This window comes from Uloborus diversus, chromosome 10 (assembly GCF_026930045.1).
Source record: "Uloborus diversus isolate 005 chromosome 10, Udiv.v.3.1, whole genome shotgun sequence".
In the NCBI taxonomy this organism is placed as follows: domain Eukaryota; kingdom Metazoa; phylum Arthropoda; class Arachnida; order Araneae; family Uloboridae; genus Uloborus; species Uloborus diversus.
The window spans coordinates 93,794,466-93,814,723 of NC_072740.1; the positions used below are offsets into that span (position 1 = coordinate 93,794,466).

The following is a 20,258-nucleotide window of genomic DNA, read 5'->3' on the forward strand; positions in this document are numbered from 1 at the left end:
AAAAGTTTCAAGACTTCAAATTTTTCAGACGAGAGCCCAAAACTTTTTCCACCATTGAATCACCAAAGATAGCTTGAAGCAAGAGTTCTAAATATACTAGCTTCAAAATTTTTTTGAAAGAGAGCCCCCTAAATCCTTGTGATAAATTCACCAGAAGATGGCTTACATTTGCATTTTTAATGGTTCAGTTTCAGATTTTTTTCTGGAGAGAGCACCTGCTTTAATTTTACACTACCAAAGACCATCCAAAATTTTAAGAGTACAAATGCGAAAAATTTTCGTAAGACGGCCTCCAAATACTTAAGTGATAGAAAGATGGCTTAGAGCTAAAGACACAGCTGAGATGTTTTAATCCAGCTTCAAAAATTTGTCGGCAAGCCCCGAACCTCTCCCCTGTACTCATGAAAGATGGCCTACAGTTGAGTCTTTAAGACTCCTGATTTTAATTTTTTCTACAATAAAATCCTCTGCCTTGGTATTACTCAAGACAAGAGACAGCCTCAGAATCCCCTCTCCCTGATTCACCTAAAGACAGCCTAAAACAGAGCTTTTAATACTTCAGCATTTTCAAGACTTCAGTTTTGTAATTTTTTCAACAAAAAGGAATGCTCTCCAATATTTTTAAGTCACTAAAGACAGCCTAAACTTTTTTTCGACTTCAGTATCTTTCAAAACATTCCAAGGGTTACAAACACTCCCAAGGACTCTTAAACCATTCCTCTTAATTCTCCAAACTTCAAAAATTACCTGCAATTACATTTACACAACTTTGTTCTCGAACGACTATAGACATTTTTGAATTTTTTCTTTAGAAAGTGCCCCTGCTTAGAAAGTTGCCAGTAGTAGTGAAAACTAAGGACTTTCAAAGGGTTTTAAGGACTTGAGCAAAAACTAAGTACTTTTAAGGGCCCTTATTTTTATAAGAGAAAAATAAGGAGTTTCTAAGGACTTAGGACCGTGGGAACCATGTTCATAACTTTTATTTATGTCCTTTTTTTTTTTAAATTGTAAAATTTTTATCTATACTTTTGTGAAAAAACAACAACATATTTAGAATGCATTTTTGAATCTTTTAACACTTGTGTAAGCTCCTTACACCACCACCAACAACAATAACAAAAATTAAGTCAAAATGTAAACAACATAAAAAAAAAGAAAAAAATCTGAGATGGAAAGGAGAAGGGTTCTCAAAAGCTATTTAATCAATTAGTCTTTAACATTCAAAGATATTAAAAACATGAAGAATATATAGAACCACTTAAAAAAATGCACTTGATTTTTACTTACATTTCCAATCACCAAGCACATAGCTGCCATTTTTTTTTTTTTGGTAAAAACAACCAACATCCATCTAGAGGCAAATTGTTTGTAGGCTTGTAAGCTTTTATTTGCTTTAAAACTTTTAATTTAGAAGCGCTGACGCCAAAAAGCAAACAATTCACTATATCAATAAGCTCCCGGGCAAAAGTCTGATGCACTAGTTGAGAGTTATTTTATATAATAAATATGGACCTTGATAATTGATAATCTTTATTTTTTCCATGTACTTCTGCTTTGCTTCCTCATAAAGGTTTTCAATGTACTCAGAGCACATTTTATTCTCAGGAAAACATAAAAATCAAATTGCGATGCAGCAAAGAACACGCTTTTGATACGGAGGAATCATGGTTGTTTCCTCCAGCATATGTTGCTACGCTCCGTTGCTATGTGTTATGGGAAAGTCACGTGTTTGCGACGAAGTGCTCAAGATGTTGCCAGATGATGTAGAATGTTCCTTTACTTCGCTTATTATTATTTTGCGTTGTATAAAATTATGGATTATTTTTTTTAAATGGAAACTACGCCTATTTTACATAAGAAATATTTATTACCGGTTAACTAATCACGTGGCAGTTAATGATCACGTGCTTCAATGAACCAATCAACAGCTTAAAACGGTAACTGGTGGATGATAGAACGCTGCGGGTATGATCCGGTTACTCACCGATAGACCGCTGATGATCGTCGAACGCAACCTTACAGTTAAAACTCCACGTGCTCCACTGTAACCTGTAACCATGTGTCAAGTTGTATACAAAATTTTTTTTTTCTATTGCAGTAAATAATTGGCGCGCAATCTCTAATTCCTTGATATTTCGTTCCCCAATTTTCTTTTCATTTTATCTTTATTTGTTTTTTCGGTAATTTGTTAAAATATCTATGTAGTTTAGTAGGAAAATTATATAAATTTGTTTATGTGAACTTACGGTTATAATTCAAAAATAGAGTTTGGATAATTGATAAATACCTGGTTTAAAGGCAACTACTTTTCAATTGCCTTATTGTTCTGGGTGCCAAAAAAAATTTTTTTTTTGTTTTGCTTCATGCCGCGCTTGAGCATATGACCGAAGCTTTGTCAATCCATGCTGATGTGTTGGAGCTTTTAATCTTCCAGTTCTTTCAGATTACGTACGTATTCGAGATCAGCAAAATATTCATTTAGTATAATGCTGCCAATGTTAATTTCCGACTCCAAGAAGGTTTTCCTTGTTGTTTCCAGGAGTTCTAACCAAAGTTATGATCGTGCCTGAAAATTTACGGTAATGCTTTAGTACTTTATTTCTACTCATGTGTATTTGCAAATATATTAATCTAGAAAGCACAATCATTATTTTGTGTGTCTCTCTAACAGCACAATTGTTAATTTAAATATAATTTCGAATTATTTTTTTAGTTTATTATGATTTCCGAGATGTTCCGAGGTGTTTTTGGTTTATTATGATTGATGATGAGATCCGAGGGGAGGGGGTTAGTTTTTACTACATTCAAAAAAAAAAAAATATATATATATATGAATGGAGCCTTGCTCATTTTAAAAGAGAATTATTTCATAACTATTTGTTTGGAAAAAATATGCATTTTGGAAGACTTCAGTTAAAATAGGTTTTAGAATTGTTTCAAAATAAATAAATGAAAAGTCGACATGAAACAGCATTTTAGATGGAAAAGTTCCAAAGCAATGAGGATCAAATGCAATTGTGCAGATAAAACTTCACTTTTCAAGAAACTAATTACTTTAAAAAAAGCTTGCAAATCTGTCTGAAGGTAACTGGGCATCGCCAGGCAACACATGAGGGAAGTAACCTCCTTCAATGATGAAGGACACTTTCTCTAAACCTAGGGTGATCAATGATTCCTTGACTCTGACAGACACTAGCGAAGATTTGCTTCCTTTCCTCATTAAGCCAAATTCATTCAATAAGAATGGAGGATAAGCACATAATGCAGATTGAAATACATTTCTTCTAGTCTCAAAATCCATTCTTTCAGTGCACACCATCCAATATAAGAGAGTATTAGGGTTCACACTTGGACTGCTGTTGTTAATGGTCATAGACTTTGTTATAGAGGCTAAAGACTGAACAGCTAACTTTCTTTTCAAGTTTATCTCATTGAATGTTTTGTATTGATTAAAACAATTGGTTTTTCAACATGCAAAGTAAAATATGCACAATTAAAAAAGTATCGGGATAAAAGATAAGATATCGAAGGAACTAAAGTCATACAATGTAACTTACTCAAGAGGAAATTAATAAAATCGAACAATTATTCCGCAAATCATTGTACACTACTCATGGGTGCAAGACCTTCCGTCTCAGGACGGATTTCCGTCTTGACAAAATTTCCGAGACGGAGGTCGGGACGGAAAGAAGTTCAATGACTTTCTTTTAATTTTTAATGAAAAAAGAAAAATTGAGTGTTTGAAAAATATGCTTTAATATTACTGGACCGTTCCATAACCACGAATTTACATCGACATTCTCTCTTGTTTTCCGCCATGTGCTTGTTTTGTTTGCAACATGCTTTTGGAGGAGTGGCTTTTCGGCTCGCGCCGTTTGACTTTTTTTAGGTATAGCTTTGTTATTTCCAACTCACTGCATTGCAGGCCGAGGAGTTGCTCGCTATTCTCCCTGATTTTTCGAAGCAATCGGCTCTAAGTGAAAATTTAGCCTTTTCTCATGCTATTTTCGATCATCCTTTCGTTTTTTTCATTTGTGTTAGTTTTTTTTTTGCAAACTTTACACGCATAAATGAAAATTATGTATGCTCTTAAAATGCCTTAAGAGTTGAATCTGCATCACCGTTTGAGAGTGATTGCTGACAAGATGAAATATTTTCGCCTCGGCAAAGAGCGTCCACATACCAGGTAAAACAAACTATCAAGGATTTTGAAGATTTTAAAGAAAATGGGAATTTTGGAAATAATTAGGAGGGGGGGGGGGATTCCAAGCTGGTTGGAAACACCGATGGGCAAACCGTTCCTGCATTTTTGACAAAGACTTGAGGTATCACTAAATTCTAATGTCATTGAATCGAACACTCGCTAGAATGGAAATATGGGTGTGTGTGGGGGGGGAGAGAGAGAAAGGAAAGGAGAAAAATAACGGCAGCGCACGAGTTTGAGAAAAAACGCTGCTCTTGCGAAGAGGGTAATCTGTGCCCAAATTAATCCACGATACTGAGGTCTTAAAACGTTGATATCTTGGACAATCTAAGGAAGGGGGGGGGGGGTGTTACTCACGGGTTACAGTATAAAATATCGAAAAACTGAATTGAAAATATTTTTGAAGCTAGGAGTGGTTCGATATTTCTCCACTGCAAACTCTTAAAAATTTAAAAGTCAAAAAGTTTTAGGCTGTCTCTAATGATGTAAAAGTGGGTTTTAAAAAAGAATCGAAGACTGGAGTCTTAAAAACACTAATTTAGGCAATCTTTGGTGAATTTATGAGAGATGGTTTTGGTGTTCTAACATGAAAATGTTTTGTAGCTGATGTATTAAAAACTATTTGAGGCTATACTTAAATGACTTAACTTAAAGGGCATTTGCGACCCTCTCCCGAAAAGTGTTTGTAATTGAAGTCTTAAATCTTTTAGTCTGTCTTTGGCAATGTCAAGAGGGAGGGAGGGAGGGGGCTCTCTTTAGGCGAAATTACGAAACTGGAGTCTTAAAAGTGCAATTTTAGACCGTCTTGGGGTTCAGGGTTCCCCTTTCTCAAAAAATATTCAAAGCTGAAGTATTCAGAACTCAGCTTTAGGTAATCTTTGAAAGACTTAAGAAGAGAGAATTCGAAGGCTTTCTCTCAATACGTTTTAGAGTTTAAATTCTTAAATCTTCGGTGATGAAAAGGGGAAACCGCAAATTGAAGTAAAATTTAGTGAACTTAGAGGAAAGAGTTCGGGGGGGGTGGGGGGTGGGGGGGGGGGGTCTCTCTCCCCGGAAGTATTGAAATGCTATTTTGGCTATTTCTGAGTGAGTTAATAGTTAGGGAATTCAGGGGTCTTTCTCGAAACATTTTCGAAATTGAAGTCTTAAAACTTTGGGTTGTCTTTGGCGATGTGTGGAAGGAAGGTGCTCTCTCAATAGAAAAATAAATCTTAAACAAAAACTTACACTGCGTTTAGTAAACACAATGAAAGAGAGGCGGGGTATTCCGCTCCCCCAGCCCGAAATATTTTAGTTTCTGAAATTTTAAGAGCTTTGTTTTGGGCTATCTTTGGATGACTTAAGGGGAAGAGTGTAGGAAGATTTTTTCAAAAACTTTCCAAAATTAAAGTATTAAAATTTTTAGGCTATCATAAGTCATGTTTATAGGTAAGAGGGGTACCATTCCTACAAAACAATTTAGAAACTGAAGCCTTAAAAATTGAAATTTTGGACATTTGTGGTGAACTCCGAGGAAGGGGTTCGAGAGTTCTCCAAAAATTCTTTGATGCTGAAATATTTAAAGCGCCACTTTTGGCTATATTTGAGTGCCTTAAGAGGGATGTGATTCGGGAACCCTGCCTGGAGTTAGGATTCAGTTCCCCTATTTCTTTTTTAAATTAATGAATGTTGGAAAGGTACCCTGTTTAAAAAATATATTTACTTCACGGAAGCGATTTTTTATTGCTAATTTCACCACCTGCTATCTTATAAAAGAATTCTTTTTCAAATTAAGACTGTATGGGAATGGTGACAGTTCATTATCATTAGTCGGCCTTACCCTTCCCCCACCTTTCCTTCTTTTCTAGTTTATTGGCGCTACCTTGGGTAGACTTTTGAATCAGAACTGATTTATGTTGCAAAAGTGAAAATCTTATGTCCTAAGCAATTTTATTGCTACAACAAAAATGTTTAGGATTGGCAAAAAACTAATGGTGGTGTGCTGCAAACGCTTTTACCTCTTACATTATCCAACATCGTCTAAAATTGCGTTTTTGAAACTTCAATTTCGAAATATTGCCGAAGGAGGGTTCCTGAACTCCATCCCTTCAATAGTGCATTCAAAAAGCGTATAAACGTTATGAAATTTAAATTACAATTTCGTTTTTAAATCTTCGATTTTGGGAAAGCCCATAGCGTCCCCTCCCCCCTCCCTCTTTCTTTAATATTTTTTGAAGGTTGCCCAATATTGTGATTTTGGGACTATCAGTTTGAAATAATTGATGTAAGAGTCCCTGAACTCCTCCTTTCCCTGAACTTTACCAAAATGGCCTACCACAGCGCTTTTTGGACTTCAATTTGAAAAAATTTCTGGGAGAGAGCTCCCAGACCCTTCCCCCCCCCCTTATTGCCGGATTTTAGATTTTTCGGACTTATGATGTCAAAACACTTAAATATTACAATTTCAAGGCTTAAAATTTAAACCAAACAGATTGCAAAACTGACATTGTTAAAATCTGCAACATTTATACATACAAATTTTTCCTTAAGCCCGCATGCGGGCGGTGGGGGGGGGGGGGGCTGAAAATATTTTCCGTCTTGAACACATCACCAAACCTGCACCCATGACACTACTGCATAATAAGCGTTCTTTTTTTTTTTAAATTGAAACCTTTTTGTTTGTATTTTGTTCAAGTTGACTCATGTTCTTACATTATGTCATTGACTGTCCCTTAATAGTCCCTGTACAAAAATTTCTTCCGAAATTTGGGGGGAAACCCTTAAGTTGGCAATCCTATATCATGGGCGCAAGACCTTCCATCTCAAGACGAATTTCCCTTTTGGACAAAATTTCTGAGATGGTGGTCGGGACGGAAAGAAATTCGATCACTTTCTTTCATTTTTTACTTAAAAAAAGAAAAGTTGAGTGTTTAAAAATATGCTTTAATTACTGGAGCGTTCTATAACCACAAATTTACATCGACAATCTAGATTTTCCGCCACGATCTTGTTTTGTTTGCAATGTGCTTTAGAGGAGTGGCTTTTAGACTCGTGCCATTTGACTTTTTTTAGGTTGCTCTGTTATTTCAAACTCACTAGACCTCAAGATTCAGAAAATTTTCAAGTGGCCAATGGCCACTTGACTCAAAAAACTTGGTGGCCACCAGTTTTACCAGGTTTTGAAAACAGCGCTCTAGTACGAGAATGGGGGGAGGAGGGCGATTTCGATTCGTATTTTCTGAAACAAATATTATGAAAGTGATGCTAACAAGAAATATAAGATATAGTGTATAGCCCCAAAGCAGAATACTACTAAATTTGCGACGTACGTCGCAGAACATTTGCCTGAGCTGCAGAACAATTCTGTTTAAATGTGAGAGGAAAACTGACAAATTTTCTGCAGAAATTCTGTAAATTTCTGCAGAAATCGCGGTGCCGAAAATCTGCAGAAACTGCGGTGCAGAAAATTGCAGAAACTGCGGTGCAGAAAATCTGCAGAAACTGCGGTGAAGAAAATATGTAGAAACTGCAGATTTTCTACACGTATCTTCCAACTCAAGATAGAATTTTGCAGAAATTCTGCATAATTCTTAAAATTAGAAGAAAATCTAAAATTCTTGCAAATTACGATAATTTGGCGGAAAGCTCGCGATGTTGAATTCGATAAGTCCTTTGTAGCAATTTCCCAATCGATCTTCATCCATTTCATTTTCCGCCACACACGTATGTTTTGGAAACATGCCAACATTGAAACACGTCCATCGCCAGAAATTGCGTGTCACATTTGAGATTTCAATCCCTTTGCATCCAGAAAATATTTCAAATATTTAGAAAGTTTTGAAGTGTTTTATTATATACAACAAAAATTCTACTCATTTCATTTATTATTTCAGTAATTTTTTTATTTAAAAGCATTATTTTAATTACTCTTTCATGCAATGCAAAATTAACCAAAAAAATGTGGTTTGATACCTAGGTTCAGATTTTTAGAAACTTCGTATCTTTGCTCTTTCTATGCATTTTAGAAAGCATATAAATTATTTTTGGAGAATCTCAATCGGTTTAGGTTTGACACCTTGTTAAAGTTTTTTTTGATTTTATAGTTTTCATGATCAACTAATTTTACAAATTCAGTGCTCTTTAATTAGTCATTTGGTTGAAAGCTGTGAAGTTTCCGGAAATATATCTCATTTCCACAGAAATAAATAGCAACAGTCCAGTTATATATATATATATATATAAAAAATCTCCAATATGAAACGATTTTGATTTTTGGCACGCAATTTGTGGAAAATGTCACGTTTTTTCGCGTACAATGCTTGAAGTACTTGCAGAACAATTTTGGTCAAATGATTTTACGTTGCAGAACATTGTAAAGTATTCTGCTTTGGGGGTGTATAGAAATGTAGTTTTTTTTCTTTCTATTTTCAATGATGTATAGGATTTTTAATGAAATACAGGATTTATGGGACAACATGGAACGTTGACTATGGCAAAGGAATGATAAAACGGGCCGGGGGGGGGGGGGGGGCTTTATGCGGTCAAAAACAAGTTGCTTTTTCAAGTTTTAAATTAATTAATTTGTTTTCCTATTTTGACGATTTTCAGAATAAAAGCTGTTTGAGTTAATTGGGAATCAATTAGGATCGGAACGACCTTGGAGGGTTTATGTAAAAAAAACATACATTATGGCGTGTTTTTTTTTTTTTTTTTTTTTTTAATACTTTCAGAACAAGGTTTAGAGCAAAACATAAAACTGTTTTAGAAAGAGAATTTGAAAAAAGTACAGGGTTCATACCCTTTTGGTTAAAAAAAATTCCCTGACTTTTCTAGGTTATTTTTTAGAAAATTACAGGTTACTCTGTTCATTCAAAATTAAGTTAAAGTAACAATTTTTTCAAAATAGTCAAAATTGTTCAAAGTAGCAATGCGTAAGAATTGAAACTTTACCACTTGTAAAAAAAAAACTGTCACAAGTGTTTTTTTTTAATATTTTGTTCAAATTTTTTTTTGTTTACAATTTGTTAAAAACAAAGTACTTTCAACTTGTTTTAACGTTTCTTTGATGACACATGTCATGCATATTAGCGTTTTGCTGTAATCGGCAGCAATCTTTCTCCACTTTTGGTTTACGATTCTTCTTTTTATTTTCTTATTAGTATGTAACACAAAACATATTGAGCAAAGTACAAAGCTATTTTTCAGTATAAATATGATTAACTTGTTGCATTGATGGGCATACCATCTAATGCATTCTAACAAAAGTCAACATCTGTCAATCATAGGCTAATGCCAATAATCAGTTTTTTTTTTCCTTTTGCAAATAAAGGATGATTGCATTAAAATTAAAAATTTTCTTTTTTGCACATTTACTTTCAATAGACATTGCTTTCAATAGACATTGAAATAAACATCACTTTTGTTTTTGTAAATTTTACTCTATTTCCATCTCGCAAATGACCAAATATGGTGACTAAGTAAAAAATGTAAGATAATGAGTAGATTTTCGAATTTGTAGCATAAAAGTAGTTATAAATAATAATTAATCCTTAAAAAACTACGATTATAAGACAAAATAGTCAGTTTTTAGCACATAAGAGTCTAAATCAATTAGAATTTTTAAAAAATGTTCTGGAGATAAAATTTTGCATTTTTCCAGAAAATAATTACGAATTACCCGGAAAAAAGGCACATTTTACGTTGTTATCAATAGTTTGCATTGTAATAAATATCCAACGCCACTTTCGGAAACTTAGGCACTTAAAAAGTCTTGTGTACTGCTATCTTGGGAATGACCAAACATGGCGGCTACGACAAAAATTAAGAAATAATTTTTTGAATTTGTAGCATGAAAAGAATTTAAAAATAATAAATCTTCGTGAAACCACAATTCAGTTGAAAAGTTTTTAGCACACTTGCGTCCAAGGCAATGAGGATAAGATTGTTTTAAGAACAAAATTTTTCCTTTTTCAAGAAAATTACATATTTAAAATAAAATTAAAAAAGAAAAAAAACAAGTTGCAGCATATTTCGCGTTGTTTTCATTAGTTTGCAATTAAAGAAAACATCCAATTCTGCTTTGTTTTTGGAAACTTAGGCATTTAAGCATCGTGTCTACTTCCATCTCATGAATGACCAAAAATGGCGACTACGTTTCATTCGTAGCTGAAAAGACTTTTTGATTAAAAAAACTCCCAATTGACCCTACCATCCGCAGGCTTGTGCTTTAGATGCAGGAAAATGTTCTTCTCCCGTTAAATTTGTGCATAATTCCTGTTCACCCTAGGAATTTATTTCTTTGGAACTGTTGAGGGGCAAAAATGGCGTCCGCGGAAGTTTTTTTTTTTTGGGGGGGGGGAGCAGTGGCGTAGCTAGACCCGACTTTCGGAGGGGGTTACTTCTTTTATATATATATATATATATATATATATATATATATATATATATATATATATATATATATATATATATATATATATAATATGTATATATATATATAATCGCTTGGAATTTTTTCCTCTTCTTTTTTTTTCTTTCTCTTCGCTCTTCTTTTTCTCTTTTTTTTTTTTGAGACTAACGTTTCGGGGGGGGGGGGGGTTGTCCCCCAAAACCCCCCCTTAGCTACGCCCCTGGGGGGAGGTCGCCTTTTTATTTTCTTGCCTGCGTCATTTTGCCTCAAAACTTTTACATTTTTTTCCTCCGGAAACATCGATAAAAACGAAGATTAGAACTCAAGGCACCAAATTTCCAGGGAAAAAATTTTTTGGAGCAAAATTTAAAATTTTCCTGACATTTTTAACTATGTCATTTTCCCTGACAATTCTAGGTTTTCCGGGAGCGTACGAACCCTGTAATTTAGTAACCATATTTTCCTGCGTATTATCCGCGGGCGGCCTATAATCTGCAGGTTCTAAAATGGGTCTGAAGAAAAAATAAAGCTTCGTATAATCCGAGGCGGTGTATAATACAATGTAAAAAAATAAAGTTTGAATTTTATATACCATTTGAGCAACTAAACTAAAAACGTGAAAAGGTAATTACTTTGAAGGCATAATCAAAATTTATCTGAAATATAATCTAAAATATAATGATTTCTTCTTGAAATCATGATTATAGTAAGCTAATTACTTAAAAAACAAAGATTCAAGGCAAAGGAGCAAACGCTCTGATCTTGTGCAAATGGCTTCCTAATTCACCGTATTCTTGCTTATTTTACATGACCTGAATCGCGTAAGAGGAACATTCAAGCAACGTAAAATAATCAACATACAGGCAGGCGGTGAGAAAGGACATGCAAGCTTCGTAAAATAAACAACATTCAGTCGGTGTACGGTCTCTATCGGTGAATCCTTATTGTACTGATGCATCTGTGGAGTGGTGTGGAATTCTTTTCTGGGGATCTAAAATAAAAATAACATCCCAAAAAAGTTGGCGACTGTAGAAGTTTTTTGGGATCGCCAATTTTGAAAAACGAGTCGCCACGTGGCGAGTGGCGACCGTAAATCTTGACCTTTAAAACTCACTGCATTGCAGACCGCGGAGTTGCTCACTATTCTCCCTGAAATATCGAATTTATCGTCTCTATTTGAAAATTTATCCTTTTCTCTTTCTATTTTCAATCATTCTTTCATTTTTGTTTCGTTTGCGTTTTTTTTTTTTTTTTTGCAAATTTTACACGCATAAATGAAAATTATGTGTGCTCTTAAAATGTCTTAGAGTTGAATTGAATCACCTATTGAGATTGATTGCTGAGACGAGATGAAATATTTACGCCACAGCAAAACGGGAACTATCAGGTACTTTAAAGATTTTGATGAAAATGGGAATTTTGAAAGAATCAGGGAAAATTTCAAGCTGGTTTGAAACACCAATGGGCGAGTTCCTGCATTTTTGTCGTGTTTCTGGTAAAATATTCTAAGACTTGAGCAATCACTTAATTCCAATGTCTTTTGATCTAACACTCAGAAAAATAACGGCAGCATGAATTTGAGAAAAAACGCTGCTCTTGCAAAGTGGGTAAGTACGCAAATTAACCCACGATACTGAGGTCTTAAAACGTTTCTATCTTGGACAATCTAAGAGAGAAGGAGTGGGGGGGGGGGGGGCTACTTAAGGGCTGCAGAATAAAATATCGAAAAACTGAATTGAAAGTCATTAAAGCTAGGCGTGGTTCGGGATTTTTCCTCTGCAAAAAGTCGAAAATGTTTAGGCTATCTTTAATGATGTAAAATTGGGGAGCGTATGTTTAAAAAAAAAAATCAGAAACTGGAGTTTTAAAAGCACTAATTTAGGCAATCTTTGGTGAATTGATGAGAGATGGTTTCGGTGTTCTAACCTGAAAATATTTTGTAGCTAATGGTATTAGAAAACTACACTGAAGAGCCAAAAAAACTGGTACACCTGCTTAATATCGTGTAGGGCCTCCGCGAGCACGCAGAAGTGTCGCAACACGACGTGGCATGGACTCGATTAATGTCTGTAGTAGTGCCGGATCCAATTGACACCATGAATTCTGCAAGGCTGTCCATAATTCGCTAAGAGTACGAGGAGGGGGAGATCTCTTCTGAACATCACGTTGCAAAGCATCCCAAATATGCTCAATAATGTTCATGTCTGGAGATTTTGATGGCCAGCGGAGCTGTTTAATGTCAGAAGAATGTTCCTAGAGCCAGTCTGCAGCAATTTTGGACGTGTGGGCTGTCGCATTGTCCTGCTGGAATAGCCCAAGTCCGTCGGAATGCACAATGGTCATGAATGGGTGCAAATGATTAGACAGGATGCTTACGTACGTGGCACCTGTCACAGACACATCAAGACGTATCAGTGGTCCCATATCAGCCCCACTGCACACACCCCATACCATCACAGAGCCTTCACCAGCTTGAACAGTCCCCTGTTGACATGCAGGGTCCATGGATTCATGGGGTTTTCTCCAAACCCGTACGCGTCCATCCGCTCGATACAGTTGAAAACGAGACTCATCAGACCAGGCAACGTGTTTCCAGTCTTCAACAGTCCAGTGCTGGTGTTCACGGGCCCAGGCGAGGCGCAAAGCTTTGTGTCGAGCAGTCATCAAAGCAGGGTGGCGACAGATCAGGGAGATCAGGGAAAAGTCAGGGAACTTTATTAATCAGGGAAAAGTCAGGGAAATATCAGGGAATTTTTCAAAAATAACAAAAAATCAGGGAAAATTGATTTTTTGAAGAAAAAAAATTTTTTTTTGCTTTACAAAATTAAGTACTCTTAATTCCCTACGCATTTTTCGCCAATTATCTGTTCAAAAAAAGAAAGTAAAATTAATGAGGTGCGATTATACACTGCCGCATATTTGTGCATCTTTTTTCCTCAACGTCAAAGTATTGAATCTTACTTATTAACCATAGGATGAACTTCGTAAAATTGCTTTTGTACCTAGCTGGAAATTTCCTTTTACGTTTTCAATACTACTTAAAATAAACAACCATGCAGGCAAAGAGGAAGCCTTCAATTATGCCTTAGCTCCTTTGCCTTTATTCCATTGTCTCGAAGTAATTAGCGCACTATAATCGCGATTTCAAGAAGAAATCTCCTTTTGAATCAATACTATAAAAGCTTAAAAGTTATTACTTCTTTGCGTTTTTAATTGCTAAAATTGAACTTTCAATTAAAAAAAACTTTGTTTTTTTCCGTTATACTATTTGCTGTCACCGCAGATTATAAAGGTTTTCTTTTTTCAAACTTTGGTGATTCTTTAATTTTATAATCAAGTTGTATTCTAATTCAAGTTGTATCATTTGAAATAGAGTTAACTTGTGTACTTAAGAAAATATCTTGTTTTTATTGTTAAAATGCTGTATTCATTCATTAAAACCTATGTTCTTGATTTGAGAAAAGCTCCCTATGAATGGTTGTCAAATGGTTTCATCTGTTTTGCATAAATATGTGAATTAGTTATATACGAATAACTACATTACTTCTATTCTTCCACTATTACTTATTATTCTTGCAACAATTATTATACTGTTTGAAAACTTAGAACTAAAACGTAATGGAAATTATTTTGAACTATCATAAATACACGTGTTTTTAAAAGTAATTTTAATAATTTCTTAAATTCTTATGCTAAGTGGTTTCTGGAAGTAAAGTTTTTTAAAATTTTCTATAATCTTTCCATTGTATAAAAATTTAATATATATGTTTTGTAGGTCATTCCCCCCCCCCAAAAAAAATTGTCTTTTTTTTAACCATTTTATTTAAAAAAAGTAGCATCTTTTTAAAATATATCTTTAGTTCAACAATGTTACATAACTTAAAACGTTTAAAATACTGCATTTTATACAAACATACAATGGATTTCAAGTAAAGCGAAGAAAGAAAACCATTATCATTGGTAACGTAAATCAGGGAAATTTAGTGAACTTAATCAGGGAAAAGTCAGGGAACTTTTTTTCACAGTTCCTGTCGCCACCCTGCAAGGGTACACGAGTGGGTCTTCGGCTCCGAAATCCCATATTAATGATGTTTCGTTGAATTGTTCACACGCTGACACTTGTTGATGGCCCAGCGTTGAAATCTGCAGCAATTTGCGGAAGGGTTGCTTTTCTGTCACGTTTAATGATGTTTCGCAATCTTCGTTGGTCCCGTTCATTCACGATCATTTTTCGGCCGCAGCGATGTCGAAGACTGGATGTTTTACCAGAATCTTTATATTCACGGTACACTTGTGAAATTGTCGTACGGGAAAATCCAAATTTCTCCTCTACCTCGGAGATGCGATGTCTCATTTCTCGTGCGCCGACTATAACACCACGTTCAAACTCACTTAAATCGTGATAACCTGCCATTGTATCAGCAGTAACCGATCTAACAACTGTGTCAGACTCTTGTTGTCTTATATAGTCGTTGCCGACCGCAGCGCCGTGTTCTGATTGGTTCCATATCAATTTATTTGCATACGCATGCCTATACCAGTTTTTTTGGCTCTTCAGTGTATTTGAGGCTACAGTGGTCCCTCGCTACTTCGTGCTTCGACTTTCGCGACTTCACTACATCGCAGTTTTTTCGTAATTTTTTCTTCTTCCAAGTATAGTAATTAGCCTTTTTTATGCACTCGTGTAAACTTTTTCCTACAAAAGAAGAACACAGTATATCTTCCAAGTAAGGTAAGCTCTTCTGAGGGGATGTAGTTGTACTAGTTGAGGAAGTGGAGGTATAAAATCGAAGAAGAAAGTGTAGGAATCTCTATTTCATTTTAACCGTTAAACATTATAAGTAAAAGTATAAATCACCAGGGGATAAATACAATAGTACAATATACTGTAAAAGGTGTTCAACAGTGTACTAGCTTTTTAAGTTGTATGCGCAATACCTTTAATGAGGATAAATGTAGCAGAAGAACAGGGACATATACGATCACTTACTGGCAATTAATTCTTCATCGAACAAGTTAAACTATTTTCATAGATTAGTAGTAGTGTGTAAGAACTGTATGTGTTTATGTAGTTTTATTTCCCAATAAATAACTATGATATCTATTACGCCTAATATATCTCATTTTCTCATATTTTGTGTAATATATTAAGTAATGCAAATGTAATGGTGGCTTAGGGTGCTGTTTCATGTCTAAGGGGCTCTAACCATGTTAAAAACTTATTTAAATTGCCCTTAGTAAGTTAATAAGCTCTAATTAGGAAAATAGTCGGTTTATAAATAGGGAGTCCTACTTCACGGAAATTCAGTTATCGAGGTAAAGCCTGGAACGAATTAACTGCTATAAACAAGAGTTGACTGTGTACTTAAATTTCTTAAGAGAAAGGGAATTTGGGACCTTCTCCCGAAAAATGTTTATAATTGAAGTCTTAAAACTTTCAGGCTCTCTTTAGGCAAAAAATAAAAAGTCTTAAAAGCGCAACTTTAGACCGTTTCTGGGTTTGGGGCCCCCTTCCCCGAAAAAGATTCAAAGCTGAAATATTCTGAACTCAGCTTTAGGTAATCTTTGAGGGACTTGAGAAAAGGGAATTCAAAAACTTTCTCTCAATAAATTTTAGAATTTAAATTCTTAAAATTTCGGTCATGAAAAGGGGGAACCGCAAATTTAAGTTAAATTTAGTGAACTTAGGGGAAGGAGTTTGGAGAGGGGGGACTTCTCTCCTCCAAAAATTTCTCCATGCTGAAGTATTGAAATGCTATTTTGGATATTTTTGAGTAAGTTAAGAGTTGGGGTAATTCGGGGGGTTTTCTTGGAAAATTTTTAAATGGAAGTCTTAAAACTTTTGGTTGTCTTTGGCAATGTGGGGAGTAGAGTTGTTCTTTCAACAGAAAAATGAATTCTTAACACAAACTTACACTGCCTCTTATGAACACAAAGAGGGGGGGGGGGGTATTTGGCCAGCCAGCCCGAAATATTTCTGTTTCAGAAATTTTAAGAGCTCTGTGTTGGGCTATCTTTCGATGACTTAAGGGGGAAGGGAGTAGGAAGCTTCTTTAAAAAATTTTCTGAAATTAAAACATTAAAACTTTTAGGCGGACATAAGTCATGTATACAGGTGTAGGGGGGATGGCACTGTTCTTAGAAAAAAAAATTAGAAACGGAAGCCTTAAAACTCAAATTTAGGATATTTGTGGTGAACTCAGAGGAAGGAGTTTGAGAGTTCTCTTCCAGAAATTTTTCGATGCTGAAATTTTAAAACACCATTTTAGGCTATATTTGAGTGTCTTAAGAGGGATGTGATTCGGGGGGGGGGGGGGGGAGTGAGGATTCAGTTCTGCTGTTGCTTTTTTTAAATTAATGAATATTGGGCTACAGATGTGATATACCCCCCATTTGGCAACATCCGATTTTTTACACAAAATTGAAATATTTTTCTCAACAATGAGGCGATAACTTTTTGAGCATGGCATCCCTGTCTAAACTAACCTGTGTTTGGCAACCCGAAGGCAAACTTGTTTACTTGTAAGTGGTCCATGTTGGATAGAATATTTTTTCTTGCGATATACCGTATAGGAAAGCTTATTTTGTGTTGGTTTAGATTTTGTGTTGGTCAGTAGTTATGTTTTGATGAATAAATATTATAAAATGCCAGTTTCTTTAAACTTGACTGTTAATTAAGAGTAAAATCCAACCTGGGGTGTGTCTCAGTAAGGTACATTGTTTTTCATATGTTGTGTTTGAGACTGAATGTGAGGATTTATACAACAAAAACGTAAGTTTTTGTTTTAGAATTAAAAAAACTCTCACTTCCGAAACTCTTTATGTTTTTACAAAATTTTGAGGGTTTCTTGTAGTTTTTAACTTATTTTACTGCATGTAAATTTATTTTACGAAAAGGTAGAATTACGAAAGTAGAACAGTACGAAAAGTAGACTGAATTTCTGAAAATAAGTTGACCCTACGATTTTATAAAAATATGAAGGTGTTATTTTATGTAATATATAGTAGGTATTTTGAAAGCACTTTTGGATAGCAAATTAATTTATGGTATTTTTGTTGGGATGTTCTGCGAAACATTTTTACTTTTCATACGTTAAAATTTGAATAACTAAGCGTTTATTTTTTTTGGCTGGAATAGTTATATTTTGGGGATGTTTTCTGCTTTAAACATTGCATATTGAATGGCTGTGCTCTTTTTTAGTAGAGTATGACTTTGTTTTTATTCGAGGAAATGCATGTTTGAAAATACTTTTATTTCTATTTGTACAAATTTCTTTGGAGAGCTGTGATAGTAATTTGTTAATTTAAGCAATTTAAGTACCTACTAGTAATTTTTATTTGTGTGCAAAAGCTTTCTAGTTTCTGGTACTTTTGAAGCAAATATTCGCAATGTTTTTTGCTGTGGTTTTATGTTTTTATATAAGTGCTTTGATCATGTTTTTTTATCTGAATTTTTACTGCTGGCGCTAAAAAAGCATCGCTAAAAACGATGTATGACATATGTCGTCATACATCGTTTTCTTGGCGATGCTTTCTTGGCGCCAACAGGAAAAAGTCACCAAATATGGGGTATATGACATTAGTTCCAATATTGGAAAGTGTACCTCGTTTAAAAAATGTATCTCTTCACTGAAGTGGGTTTTTTTATGGCTAATTTCACAACCTGCTCTTTTTCAAACGAAGACTAAAGGAAAGGTGCCAGTTCATAATCATTAGTCGCCCATACCCTTATTCCACTTTTCCTTCTGTTCTGGTTTGTTGGCGCTACCTTGGGTCGACTTTCCGATCAGAATTGATTTATGTTGCCAAAGCGAAAATCTTATGTCCCAAGTGTTTTTATTTTATTGCTGCAATAAAAATGTTTACAATCTGGCAAAAAGCTAATGTCAGGGAACCCCCAATGCCGTTATCCAACATCGTCTGAAATTGCGTTTTTGAAACTTTTATTTTGAAATATTGCAGAAGGAGAGTTCCTTAACTCCATCCCTTCGATACTGCATTCAAAAAGCGTATAAACATAATAAAAGATGGAGTACAATCTCGTTTTTAAAATTTCGGGGAGAGTCCAGATCCCGAGTCCCTCTTTTCTCTAATATTTTTGAAGGTTGCCCAATATTGTGATTTCGTGACTATCAGTTTGAAAGAATTGATGTAAGAGTCTCTGAACCACTCCTTTCAATGAAGTTTAACCAAAATGGCCTACCATTGCGTTTTTTGGACTTCAACTTAAAAAAATGTCTAGGGGAGAACCCCCAGACCCCCGTTGTTGCCGAATTTTAGGTTTTTGCACTTACGATGTCAAAATGCTTAAATATAGTGATCTCTTGCTTATATGCGACCTCTGTTAGAGGCATTTTTCACTTATGCGCGTTTTTCTCACGGGCCCGGCCAGCAATATAGGAAAACAATGTTAACTCTTGTTCATTTATACGCGAAACCTAAAATGCACCTTTCACTTATGCACAATAAAATTTTTTCAAGTTTTAGTTAAATTGCCAATTTACGCTTTGCTTATCGGAAGATTTTTACACTTCTTGATGTCTCTTGGAATGCTTTCACACACCTTTATTCCAATGTTCAAAATGTTTCCAAAAACGCGTTTTTTTTTCGCACAAGTGTGCGATTGGGGGTGCAGTTAGTCTTGGTGATTGACATTGGGAGGGGACAAAGGGTTACATGCGAAAAGGTTGACCTTTTTAAAAGTCGTGGTGAAGCGGAAAGCATTGACATAGCCATCGAAGATCTTTTGTATCCTCACAGACTATGACACTGATCACGCGACAGTTTTTAGGTTTTGTGGAATTCGCTTACATACTGTACAGTGTATAAAAAATGACAAAACGTGCAACTTCAAATTTTACATCTTTATTAAATTACAATGCATAAATGGAAATGATGTGCGTATTTATTCATTAGTATCAGTAGTGTACTATTAGTATTACTATAACTGTTGATAACTTACTGTATTTAAGCTTATTTTTGGGGTTTTTCACTTATGCGCGAATCTCACTTGTACGTGAAAATTTCGTTGTCCCCTTTGGTCGCGTATAAGTGAGAGGTCACTGTATTACAATTTAAACAAAGTTCATGTCGTTAGGAAAGTCAAAAACTTAAAATTGAAATCAAACGCATATTTGAAAACAAGTCGCCAAACTTGCACCCATGCCCTAGATGACTGACAGAAAGAAAGAATGTGAGAGGAGTGGGGCCGATGCAGTGTGCAGTTGGTCGACCAGAGCCACGCTTGTTCTTGACAACTGATTCTCGTTTTTAGTGTTTCTATGCTAGTTTGCAGTGTTTCTAACTCTATATGGTCATGGTGCCTCTTAGCTTCTTTTGGACTATGATACAATTGTACTAGTAAACTATTTTACTTATTTCACACAGTTTACATAGTAGTTATAATTTCATTTTTCAAAAAAATGTAAAAAAATACGAAAACTGTCGACTTCTACACCCTCCGGGACTCTGGTACCATTCCCTTAACAAGATTATGCAAAGGACCATTTTTTTCGCAATTTAGTGTAAAGAATTTCTTGCTAAACGCCATAGTTTTCTTAATATTTCCAAAAAACTGGTAAAAAAACTACTAGTTTACCAACTTCTCTCCCCCTCCCCCTCAAACCTGATGCCTAAAATGATGCAACTTTTGATCAAATTATATGT

General features: G+C 35.0%; 1 protein-coding gene across 2 annotated transcripts in view; it reads left to right on the forward strand.

Annotated features, from left to right (window-relative positions):
* Positions 1 to 2,411: 2,411 nt before the first annotated feature.
* The window catches only part of LOC129231527 (glutamic acid-rich protein-like), a 276,821-nt gene continuing 258,974 nt past the window's right edge, over positions 2,412 to 20,258 (forward strand). For both annotated transcript variants that reach the window (XM_054865866.1, XM_054865867.1), the window contains exon 1: positions 2,412 to 2,579. The gene's annotated coding sequence lies outside the window, so the exon portion shown is untranslated. The remainder of the gene's footprint in view (positions 2,580 to 20,258) is intronic.